The following is a 13,224-nucleotide window of genomic DNA, read 5'->3' on the forward strand; positions in this document are numbered from 1 at the left end:
TCTAGATGCTTAACCCATATTTCTTGCATAGGGGAATAGGTTGACCACTCAGATCTCCTCCTTGAAGCTTATGGTTAGACACCCTATCTTTATTGAACTTTGGAGCTCGAGTGTTTGAAGAGTTTTGACTTGAGTACTTTTGCTGAAATTGAGGAGGACCATTGTTTTTGGACTAAGAGTGTGAAAGTCACCACAATAAGTCCAAGCCCTCTTAAACTCCCTTATAGACCTCTCCTTCAACTTTTTCTCCTTAAATTGCTCAACATGTATCATAAGCCTCAAGATTTCCTTCCCTTTGATTAGCATGTTGTTTCTACATTCTTTGACCACCAAGTATGACACACTCGAAATAAATATGCTCATTCGAGATGTTGGACCAGCAACCATGAAAGTAGTATATTTCAACAATTTTGTTAATTGAGGCGCATACTCCCTCACACTTATAGTACTTATCGCAAGTTAATGAATTCTTGCACCTTAGCTACCCTCAACTATAATGGAAAAAAACAATCATGGAAATCAATCATGAACTTTTCTTAATAAATAGGAACATCATCCCTACCCCTTTCGCTCGTCCATTAGTCAAACCAAACATGTGCAACACCCTTAGGTTGATATGCTTCCAACTCCATATTCTCCACCATATCAATCCTATTATGTCAACAATGTTACCAATACCCTCAATAAATTCTGGTGAATACTCATCCATCTTAGAGACATAGAACTCGAGAGGGTTCATACTGGTGAAATAACATACTCGACTAGTCACCGTACCCATATTTGGGTTTATGGGAGCAAAAATTTCCCTATTATCTTGAGTGGCTATTGCTTGGGCAAACAATTGAAATATGACCCAAAACTTCACATGAGAGACTTGTTAATAAAAGGATCATTTGGTACTTGAGGAGCTTGTTGGTCATCATTCATATTTCTTCTCAAGGTATCTCTTCTTGGAGGTATGATTGTGTAATTGCAAAGAGAAAGGGTTATAGGGAAATGCCTTAGTGTTCAAATCTATCTCATTATACAAGAGAATTGAAACAAGCGAAGTTTCCTAAATACCTCATAGCCTCCTATGCATAGATGTGATGTGCTTTACACCCATAAAAAAGATTCTACTTGATGTGGCATTTTAGACTTCCTAGGATACCTTAGACCGTGTGCTCTGATATCTAGTTTGTCATGATATAGGCTAGGCCTTAGGAATAAAATGATGATTAGAATCTCAAAAATCACAAACCAAGACTCTTAGCATATAATACAAGAGCATACATAAGGTAAATAATAATATTACACAAGACATATAAATGGGGAATAAAAGTCTCAAAAGGAAAATCTAATCATAAGGATAAGACAAGCTAACATATTTGAATACGTGATAACATAGACTCCATGACCATCTAATATTCCTCTACTAGTTTAGTCAGGGCGTACAACAAGCTCTTAGCGCACCAACATAACAAGTAAAAGTCATGAACATTAAACAAAATCATAATGTTACATCCTCAAAACTTGAGGACCAACCAATAAGAGAAAAGTAAGATTAATATCTAGCTACGAGCGAAGTGGGAGTAATGATTGTTGGACCCTACATTATGATATAATGTAGGCTAAAAGTATGTGTTAGTACGTGAAATACACAAAGTATGTTAGAAGTATGCATGGAAAATGATAATCAGACATAGTCAATATGAACATGGGATGTATGACCAATATCTTGAAAATATGAATAAACTTGAAAATACTTGAAATCATATCATATGGTAATTGTATCATAAAATCATCATAACAGCTTATAACATAGCATATACATATGAGGAATATTAACCTTAATCAACATGATATTTCATAAACTTGATGATCATAAATTATACTTGAAATTGATAGCATAATGCATGGGTCCTTGTAACATACAAGGAATAAATGTAATTGGGTTGAAATCATGCATGAATAGACCATTGAAGTTCAATATAATCATAATTGAAGTGTCCTATTGCAAATTAAACAAAACTAGAATTTATGAGAAATTGATGAAAAGAGAATTCAGGAAATCTACCTTAGAACCTTGAAGATGAAGTTTAGACCTTGAACACTAACTTAGAGGACAAGATTCATCCTTAGGAGAGAAATTATAGAGAGATAATTTTATTTTGAGTGAATAAGAGGGAATAATAGATTTAGGAGGGTGGTAGTTAATAGACTAGGAATTAACCCCCAAAACCATTCAAATACAATATTAAAATAATGGGAAAAGGCACAAATAACCTTAAAAACATAAATGATGAATGACCATTCACAAGACCATAGGTCGTCAAAAGCTTCACGGACTATATATGGGTCTGTTGTAAGGAGCATGAACTGACCCTTTGAGGTTTGATCTATAAGCGCACCATTATGGGACGTCGTCCTCTTCACGAGTCGTGAAGAGGTTCATAAACTTTGAGGGTTGAAAGGCCCTGAGAGTTGTCTCTTTACAAGCATCTATATGACCTATTAAAAATATTTCAGGTTGTAGGCCCCTGTCGTGAAGTTGACCATTCCCTTGGTCCCTGAGCTCTTCTTACTCGAACCTTTTTATGGTACGTGTTCATTTGTATGGGTTATAAATATCTCTCACAGGTTGAAATTGACTGGGTCCTTGAGGCTTCAGATTCACAAGACATTTCCATAGCCCGTGGTGCTCCCTACAACCCATAAACACTGTTATAGACCCTCCTCCTTTTCTTTCATTTTGTTACTGCACTCCCACTATGCCTTGTGGCACCTATCAAATGCAAAATTTTCTAAAATATTCTTTTTTCCATCTTTCCATCTTTCAGGGCCTTAAAATGATCATCTCCTATTTTCACTTTGGAAGTTATATATTTTGAGCCACACCACAAGGCCTATGATGCTCAACTTTGACTTGTTGACAATTTGGGCACTTAGAAACAAAGTCTGCAATATCTTTCTTCATACCATTCCACTAGTAGAATTCTCTCAAGTCATGATACATCTTGGTAGAACCCAAATAAATTGAATATCTAGAGTTATGGGCCTTTTCCATGATTTTTTCTCGGAGACCATCCACATTTGGCACACACATTATACTTTAATATCTCAACATATCATCTACCCCTTTAGAAAAAGCCACAAATTTTTGCTTATGAATATCTTCCTTTAACTGAAGTAGGATGGGGTCTTGGTCTTGCTTTTCCTTTACTTCCACATTTAACGAAGTCCCATCCCCATTCTGAATAATGACACCACTTTCATCTGAGTCCACAAGATGAACTACCAAACGTGCAACTCTATGCACTTCCTTAGCCAATTCTTTCTTTTCCTCCTCTACATGAGAAGTATTCTCCATGGATAATATGCTAAAAATGTTTGCAACAATATTAGGTTTACCTGAATGGTAGAGAATGATCATATCATAGTCTTTGAGTAGCTCAAGCTATCTCCTCTGCCTCAGGTTTAGTTCTTTTTGACTAAAAAAATATTGAAGACTTTTGTGATCAATGAACATGTCCATATGTATGCCACAGAGATAGTAATTCCATATCTTCAAAGTAAATACTACCCTTATAAACTCAAGATCATGAGTCGTATAATTCCTCTTGTGGATCTTAAGCTATCTGGAAGAACAAGCTATAACTTTACCTTTTCCTTCAGTACACAACCCAGTCTGACTATGGATGCATTACAATAAATAACAAAACCATTGGTTCCCTTGGGTAGGGACAACTCTGGAGTAGTAATTAATCTGATTTTCAACAATTGAAAACTTTTCTCACAAGCATTGGACTATTGGAACTTATTCTTCATTTTAGTCCCTTTGTCAATGGGGATAATATGGATGAGAACCTCTCTATAAATCTTATGTAGTAATTAACTAAATCCAAGAAATTTCTTACGTTAGTTGGGGATTGGGTCTCGGCAATTTCTTAACTGTTTTGATCTTTGTGAATCAACTCAGATACGTTTAATAGAAATAATGTGGTCTAGGAATTCCACAGATGCAAGCCAAAATACACACTTAGAGAATTTAAGATATATTTCCCAATCCATGAGAATTTAGAGAACAATTCTGAGATGGTTTGCATGTTCCTCCATTTTTCTAGAATAGATCAGAGTGTCGTCAATGAACACGATAACAAACATGTCAAGATACTGCTTAAACACTTTGCTCTTGAGATCCATAAATGTAGCAGGAGTATTAATCAAACCAAAGGACATAACAAGGAACTTATAATGGCCATAACGGGTTCAAAGGCTATCTTTGGAATGCCACTATCTCTTATTTTCAACTGATGATTGCATAATCTGAGCTCTAACTTAGAGGAACAAGTGTCACCCTGAAGTTGGCTGAATGGGTCATCGATTCCGAAAAGAGGCCACTTATTCTTTATGGTGACCTTGTTCAATTAATGGTAGTCAATGCATATTCTAAGGGAACCATCTTTCCCAAGTGAGACACTCGACCTACTAAATCTCTTATCAAGAATGTCTTTCAACTTCTCTTTTAACTCATTTAACATGACTGAATCCATTCTATATGGCAAAGTAGAGATAGGCTGAGCATCAGAAAGAACATCTATTCCGAAGTTTATCTCTATGTCGGGAGGGAACCCAGGTAAATTATCAGGAAAGACTTCAAGAAACTCATTTATGACTAGAATTGACTGAAGGGATGGTGTCTCCATATTATCATCTCTAACTCGAACAATGTGGTAGATATAGCTCGTAGAAACTAACTTTCTAGCCGTAAGGTATAAAATGAATCAAACCGTAGGCACTGTTGGACTTTCCTTCCACTCAATAATTAGCTCATTAGGAATTAAAATTTCACAACTCGAGTTCTATAATCGATTGAGGCATAACAAGAATAAAACCAATCTATGTCGAGAATAACGTCAAAATCTACCATATCCAACTCGACTAAGTTAGCTGTGGTGTCTTTATGATAAATGGAAATTATACAATCTCTATAGATGTTTTCTTCTATAATAGATTCACCAAAAGGATTAAAAACACTGGTAAAAGGCGTTCAAGATAGATCTCAAACTTCAAGCAACATATGGATTCACAAAAGACAAAGTTGCACCCAGATTAAGTAAGTTATAAATATCAAAAGCAATGACATTAAGCATACCATTGACGACGTATGATGAGTTATCTTTGTCTTGGAGAATTGTCATAGCATTTAGACAGTTTGAACCTCTATCTGCGCTTGATATAGTACCTTTATGGCCAACTATTTCATATTGTAAGACACCAAAAGTAGAAAAGTTAGAATGAAAAAGAATCTCAAGGAAAGGGAACTGACCCAAGGTCTACGAGCTAGTCTACAACTTATAGAGACTAATACAAGTCGTAAAGATGATTCATGGAAGTCAAACTGAGATTGGAAAATCAATAATGGAAGCGTGTGGGTATACGAGTCATTTGATAACTTATAAAGAAGTCTACAATTCATAAACACCCATCATAGTGCAGGGTTTGAACACCTGCAACTACTGAGTCTCAAGACCTTATCTACGACTCGATAGGATGAGTCTTAGAGAAGATTATGATTCGTATAGTCAAGTCTTACAAAAACTTCAGAGACTCAATTTCAGGACTCTTTCCATACTCTGCAGAACGAGTAGTTCCTATAACTCATCATTATGTCTATGAATCGTAGATGGCTATTCGTAGGCCCTTCTGACTTTGAATAATGAGAGGTAGTTTGATATTTTCCCCTATGTTTTATCAATGTAAGTGGATGTTTTTGGGACTAAATTCATTATGTAATTTTTCCTAAACAATCCTAAACCCTTTTTATTCCCTCATTATTTTTCCAAAACAAGTTTAAGACTTCTCTCCCAAGGTTCCTCAAAAGTTTATCATCTTCATCAAGCTTTGGTTACGGTTTCTTCAAGATCAATTCTTCCTTCTCAATTTCATGTTCAAATTGAATAAAGGTATGTGGGAGTTGATCCATGGGTTCCTTTCATCCATGGAGTCCCAAGGTTTTCCTCCAAAATCTTATAAAATTTTATTATCTTTAAATGCTAATTTTGATGAATTGTGATTGGGTTGTTTCAATGAAGTTTTTATTCATTATAAATGATCATTATAAGAATGATTTTACATTAATAGCATAATTTCAAGTAGAATTATGAATGCCCATTCATGAAGCTAATTTTAATGATAATATACATGAAGTATGATTATGAAGTTTAATTATTTCAAGTATTCTCATGGTTTTCAATCAAATTGACTATGTATCTGAGTTTTACCCTAATTTCAGGTATTAATTATGATTATGGATTTCGATTATGATGAAATTATGGATTTCATGCAAGTTATGAAAAAGGTGACTTAGGGCCCTATGTTGGTGACCAAGGAACATAATGATATAAATTATGTAAATATGATATTGTGATGTTGAAAGGCTAATACTCACATTACAAGTATGTTATGAAAACAAAATACTCTATAAATGTTAAACCTATGTACAAGTTTCATGATATATGTTAAGTATGATTACATATGTGGGATAGGCTTAGCACTGAATGATGACTTGAGGTAGGGGCTCGACCTACGGGGTCCTTATGTAATGTCTATTGTCTCATAACTACGTTCCATCGTAGGATTTTCCTTTTTGGCCTAGCTACTGGATTCACATATAGCGTATGTACATGACTCGCCTAGTGGGGTAAAGTCTACCTCGGCAGGTAGATTCCCGTTTTTTGTTGTATGGGAAGACATTGTGATTCCAGGTTATTACTAGTATGGTCTTATTGTCGGTTACAGTACTATCCCACATATGTAAATTCTCTTTATGTCCATTTATGATTTCAACTATGTCTTTTAAATGCTTTGATCATTATGATTTTTCTCAGGACTTTACTTATCCTTTTTATCATGTACATTATTTGATCGTTGAATCCTATGATTTACATTGCATGGCATGCCCATATACTTAGTAAATTAAAAAGTACTAATGAATATTTTTTTCCTACATTGTCTCATTATGTAGGGGTTGAGGATCACATTCATACACGTGGCTAGTTGAACCGTTTCCATTTCAACCCTTCTAGTTGTTTGTCTCATTACCTGCAGACTTTGGTATCTTATGTTGGTGCTTTCCCTATCTTTTGTCTTATCCTCCTCAACCTATTGTGCATACACCAGGAGTTTGGAGGTGTCCATGTCATAAATAAATAAGGCAGCCTTGCACTCCTTATTTACATATTTTCTTAGTTTAGAGATAAACTTCCTCATTTTTGACCTCAAGTAAGGAACCATCTCTAGAGCATACTTGGTGTAACAACCCGTACTATTCTATCCTAGATTAGTTTCGTAAATCTAGAGGAAAAGGGTTGACATAAAGTTTTCCTAAGATTATATCGAGTTCAAAGGAAACTTGTAGTTGGAGCTCGCAAAGTCGTTCTGTGATTTGCCAAACATACTCAGCGACACGCTAACCTATCCCTAAGCTTGATAAAAAGTCTTGAACTGTTTTCTCAACGATTAAGGACTTTTGGCATGATGGAAGATGGTTTAGTGATATATTAAATGGGATTTTGCAAGCTGAGAGACCTCGCCAAATAGATCAGAGATTTCTGATCAAACGCGAGGCAAAGTTGGTGAGAAAGGGGAGGGAATGATGATTTGCCGATTGAGTCAGCTAGCCATACCATCCTTGCTAAGTGTTTCATAGAGAATTTCTTTAGAACTCAAGGGGTTTTGGAGAGAAGGTACATGAGATCAGTGACTCACTAATTAGGACAACGAGCTCGACTGATCTCGCCAATTGGTCCCCGTCAATTATTTTAAGTTTATTTCAGTCTTTTCCCCACCTTTTCCAAACTAAACTCAAGACATTTTTGGAATAAAATTAGTCCCTTATCAGTATTCAATGTGTTTTTTCTCTCATTATAACCAAAAATCTTTTGCGAGCAACAATTAAAGAGAAGGAGAAGAGCTAGGGTTCAAGGGTTTCAAGCCAAGCCTTAGAATTTAACTTAGAAAATCTTCAGTATAGATATGTAAGGCTATCACAACTTAGGACTAAGTTTGTCTCTATGTTGTACTTGTTCATAAAGTCAAGTTAAGTTTTTTAGTTTGAGTTTCCAATTCTGATAAAGTGAATGTGTAAATTCTATTGAGTTCTTAGAAATATATATATATATATAGAAATATATTTTCATGCCACAAAACTAGAGGAGGGTGCGAGTGGCCTCAATATTTACTAAATCTAGAAGCTGGCTATACAATGTCTAAAACTATAACACTTAGACCAATCAGGCTACCTGTCACAACAAACTAAATTGACAAGGTCATAGCTAGGTAAAATTTGAAAAAAACATAAGGTCTTCTAGGCCATTATACAACAAAACTGTGCAACAAAAACCGATAAGACTATAAAACCAAACTGAACTAAACAATACATACATCTCCACAAAAGACTCTAAAGAGTAATAAACATAGTGCACAGGACAGGGCTCTGGCCTACCTATAAAAAACATAAAAACATATTACTGTCAACTAGAATATACCTCTTGAAAGAAAGCAGCACACCAACTCTCAGCTGGAGTCAAATTCCTACTGTAATTGATGACCAAGGCCTCTACATGCACCTGCAACACGAATGCAGCGTCCCTAGGCAAAGAGACGTTAATACAAATAAAATATACAACTATGTAAGGCTGAAAGATGTAAACATAATTATATCAAAGATACTGAGAGTTAGGGATAGAAACAACCTGCGACTCTAGGATTGAAAATTGATAACAATATAACCTTTCTAGGTGAATACAACCAAGTAGGCACATATACAAATCATACTTCCCTATTGGTGAACTATATGCTCATCTTGTCATAATAGTGACCTGCCCAGTTGAGTTGCTATTTTAGTGGTGTAGAAAATACAGAAATATCCGCCCACCAGACATGCCCACTATGGTGGTGTAATAAGTAGGTATACATCTTTTCCTAGAAGTACTGATGTGGTGGTGTAGTAAACTACAACTGCAGCTATTACTGTATCTACCTACTAATATTACCCCATCGATAGTGTAACATAAATTCTTAATAATTATCACCTACTGAATCGACCATGCACATATTGAGTATATCTAACAAATACAACACATATGCAAGTTGACTCTAAAACTTCCGCCTCAATAAGCCTCTTCAAGACTCATGAATTTCAACTATTTACATGTAACATATAAAGCTTTCAAATATCATATAAGTACACATACTCAAAACTTAAATGATATTAAAAAGGTTTAGATGTATAAGGAATCAAATAGGCTTATGGATGCTGTACTAAAGCTATTTCTGTCGCCCTAGCATATAGCTTTAACATAAGAACATATATTTATATCTCTATATAATCTACTCACATTTAAGATATGCATATATACATATATAACCTACTCATAGTACTTCCTTTACACATCCCAACAATTATACAATTGAAATTTTATTATCAACTTATCGTGTCGATAATTATAAATAGTTCTTGATTCTTTGGCCTCACTCAGAAGGAAACGTAGAAATCATGTACACAACTACTTCTTAATGAAAAAATATATAGGACCAACGCAGAGTACCCACAATAAGGGTTCTTAAAACTCAATTTACAACTACAACAATAATTGTGTATATATATATCATCATTTGTGTCACATTTATATATCATCAACATTTAGACAAATGTAGATCATCACCATGTCTTTCTAACTGTTGACCTATACATGAGAAGTATTCTCCATGGATAATATGCTAAAAGTATCTGCAACAATATTAGGTTTACCTGAATGGTAGAGAATGATCATATCATAGTCTTTGAGTAGCTCAAGCTATCTCCTCTGCCTCAGGTTTAGTTCTTTTTGACTAAAAAAATATTGAAGACTTTTGTGATCAATGAACATGTCCATATGTATGCCACAGAGATAGTAATTCCATATCTTCAAATTAAATACTACCCTTATAAACTCAAGATCATGAGTCGTATAATTCCTCTAGTGGATCTTAATCTATCTGGAAGAACAAGCTATAACTTTACCTTTTTCCTTCAGTACACAACCCAGTCTGACTATGGATGCATCACAATAAATAACAAAACCATTGGTTCCCTCGGGTAGGGACAACTCTGGAGTAGTAATTAATCTGGTTTTCAACTATTGAAAACTTTTCTCACAAGCATTGGACTATTGGAACTTACTCTTCTTTTTAGTCACTTTGTCAATGGGGATAATATGGATGAGAACCCCTCTACAAATCTTATGTAGTAATTAACTAAATCCAAGAAACTTCTTACGTTAGTGGGGGATTGGGTATCGACAATTTCTTAACTGTTTTGATCTTTGTGAATCAACTCAGATACGTTTAATAGAAATAATGTGGTCTAGGAATTCCACAGATGCAAGCTAAAACACACACTTAGAAAATTTAAGATATATTTCCCAATCCATGAGAATTTGGAGAACAATTCTGAGATGGTTGGCATGTTCCTCCATTTTTCTAGAATAGATCAGAGTGTCGTCAATGAACACGATAACAAACATGTCAAGATACTGCTTAAACACTTTGCTCTTGAGATCCATAAATGCAGCAGGAGTATTATTCAAACCAAAGGACATAACAAGGAACTTATAATGGCCATAACGGGTTCAAAGGCTATCTTTGGAATGCCACTATCTCTTATTTTCAACTGATGATTGCATAATTTGTGCTCTAACTTAGAGGAACAAATTTCACCCTGAAGTTGGCTGAATGGGTCATCGATTCCGAAAAGAGGCCACTTATTCTTTATGGTGACCTTGTTCAATTAATGGTAGTCAATGCATATTCTAAGGGAACCATCTTTCCCAAGTGAGACACTCGACCTACTAAATCTCTTATCAAGAATGTCTTTCAACTTCTCATTCAACTCATTTAACATGACTGAATCCATTCTATATGGCAAAGTAGAGATAGGCTGAGCATCAGAAAGAACATCTATTCCGAAGTTTATCTCTATGTCGGGAGGGAACCCAGGTAAATTATCAGGAAAGACTTCAAGAAACTCATTTATGACTAGAATTGACTGAAGGGATGGTGTCTCCATATTATCATCTCTAACTCGAACAATGTGGTAGATATAGCTCGTAGAAACTAACTTCCTAGCCGTAAGGTATAAAATGAATCAAACCATAGGCACTGTTGGACTTTCCTTCCACTCAATAATTAGCTCATTAGGAATTAAAATTTCACAACTCGAGTTCTATAATCGATTGAGGCATAACAAGAATAAAACCAATCTATGTCGAGAATGACATCAAAATCTACCATATCCAACTCGACTAAGTTAGCTGTGGTGTCTTTATGATAAATGGAAATTGTACAATCTCTATAGATGTTTTCTTCTATAATAGATTCACCAAAAGGATTAAAAACACTGGTAAAAGGCATTCAAGATAGATCTCAAACTTCAAGCAACATATGGATTCACAAAAGACAAAGTTGCACCGAGATCAAATAAGTTATAAATATCAAAAGCAATGACATTAAGCATACCACTGACGATGTATGATGAGTTATCTTTGTCTTGGAGACTAGTCATAGCATATAGACAGTTTGAACCTCTATCTGCACTTGATATAGTACCTTTATGGCCAACTATTTCATATTATAAGACCCCAAAAGTAGAAAAGTTAGAATGAAAAAGAATCTCAAGGAAAGGGAACTGACCCAAGGTCTATGAGCTAGTCTACAACTTGTAGAGCCTAATACAAGTCGTAAAGATGATTCATGGAAGTCAAGCTGAGATTGGAAAATCAATAAAGGAAGCGTGTGGGTATACGAGTCATTTGATAACTTGTAAAGAAGTCTACGATTCATAAACACCCATCATAGTGCAGGGTTTGAACACCTGCAACTACTGAGCCTCAAGACCTTATCTACGACTCCATAGGATGAGTCTTAGAGAAGATTATGAATCGTATAGTCAAGTCTTACAAAAACTTCAGAGACTCAATTTCAGGACTCTTTCCATACTCTGCAGAACGAGTAGTTCCTATAACTCATCATTATGTCTATGAATCGTAGATGGCTATTCGTAGGCCCTTCTGACTTTGAATAATGAGAGGTAGTTTGATCTTTTCCCCTATGTTTTATCAATGTATGTGGATGTTTTTGGGACTAGATTCATTATGTAATTTTTCCTAAACAATCCTAAACCCTTTTTATTCCCTCATTATTTTTCCAAAACAAGTTTAAGACTTCTCTCCCAAGGTTCCTCAAAAGTTTATCATCTTCATCAAGCTTTGGTTACGGTTTCTTCAAGATCAATTCTTCCTTCTCAATTTCATGTTCAAATTCAATAAAGGTATGTGGGAGTTGATCCATGGTTTCCTTTCATCCATGGAGTCCCAAGATTTTCCTTCAAAATCTTATGAAATTTCATTATCTTTAAATGCTAATTTTGATGAATTGTGATTGGGTTGTTTCAATGAAGTTTTTATTCATTATAAATGATCATTATAAGAATGATTTTACATTAATAGCATAATTTCAAGTAGAATTATGAATGCCCATTCATGAAGCTAATTTTAATGATAATATACATGAAGTATGAATATGAAGTTTAATTATTTCAAGTATTCTCATGGTTTTCAATCAAATTGACTATGTATTTGAGTTTTACCCTAATTTCAGGTATTAATTATGATTATGGATTTTAATTATGATGAAATTATGGATTTCATGCAAGTTATGAAAAAGGTGACTTAAGGCCCTATGTTGGTGACCAAGGAACCTAATGATATAAATTATGCAAATATGATATTGTGATGTTGAAAGGCTAATACTCATATTACAAGTTTGTTATGAAAACAAAATACTCTATGAATGTTAAACCTACGTACTAGTTTCATGATATATGTTAAGTATGATTACATATGTGGGATAGGCTTAGCACTGAATGATGACTTGAGGTAGGGGCTCGACCTACGGGGTCCTTATATAATGTCTATTGTCTCATAACTATGTTCCACCATAGGATTTTCCTTTTTGGCCTAGCTACTGGATTCACATATAGCGTATGTACATGACTCGCCTAGTGGGTTAAAGTCTACCTCGGCAGGTAGATTCCCCTTTTTTGGTTGTTTGGGAAGACATTGTGATTCCAGGTTATTGCTAGTATGGTCTTATTGTCGGTTACAGTACTATCCCACATATGTAAACTCTCTTTATGTCCATTTA

This window comes from Solanum dulcamara, chromosome 9 (genome assembly GCF_947179165.1).
Source record: "Solanum dulcamara chromosome 9, daSolDulc1.2, whole genome shotgun sequence".
NCBI lineage: Eukaryota > Viridiplantae > Streptophyta > Magnoliopsida > Solanales > Solanaceae > Solanum > Solanum dulcamara.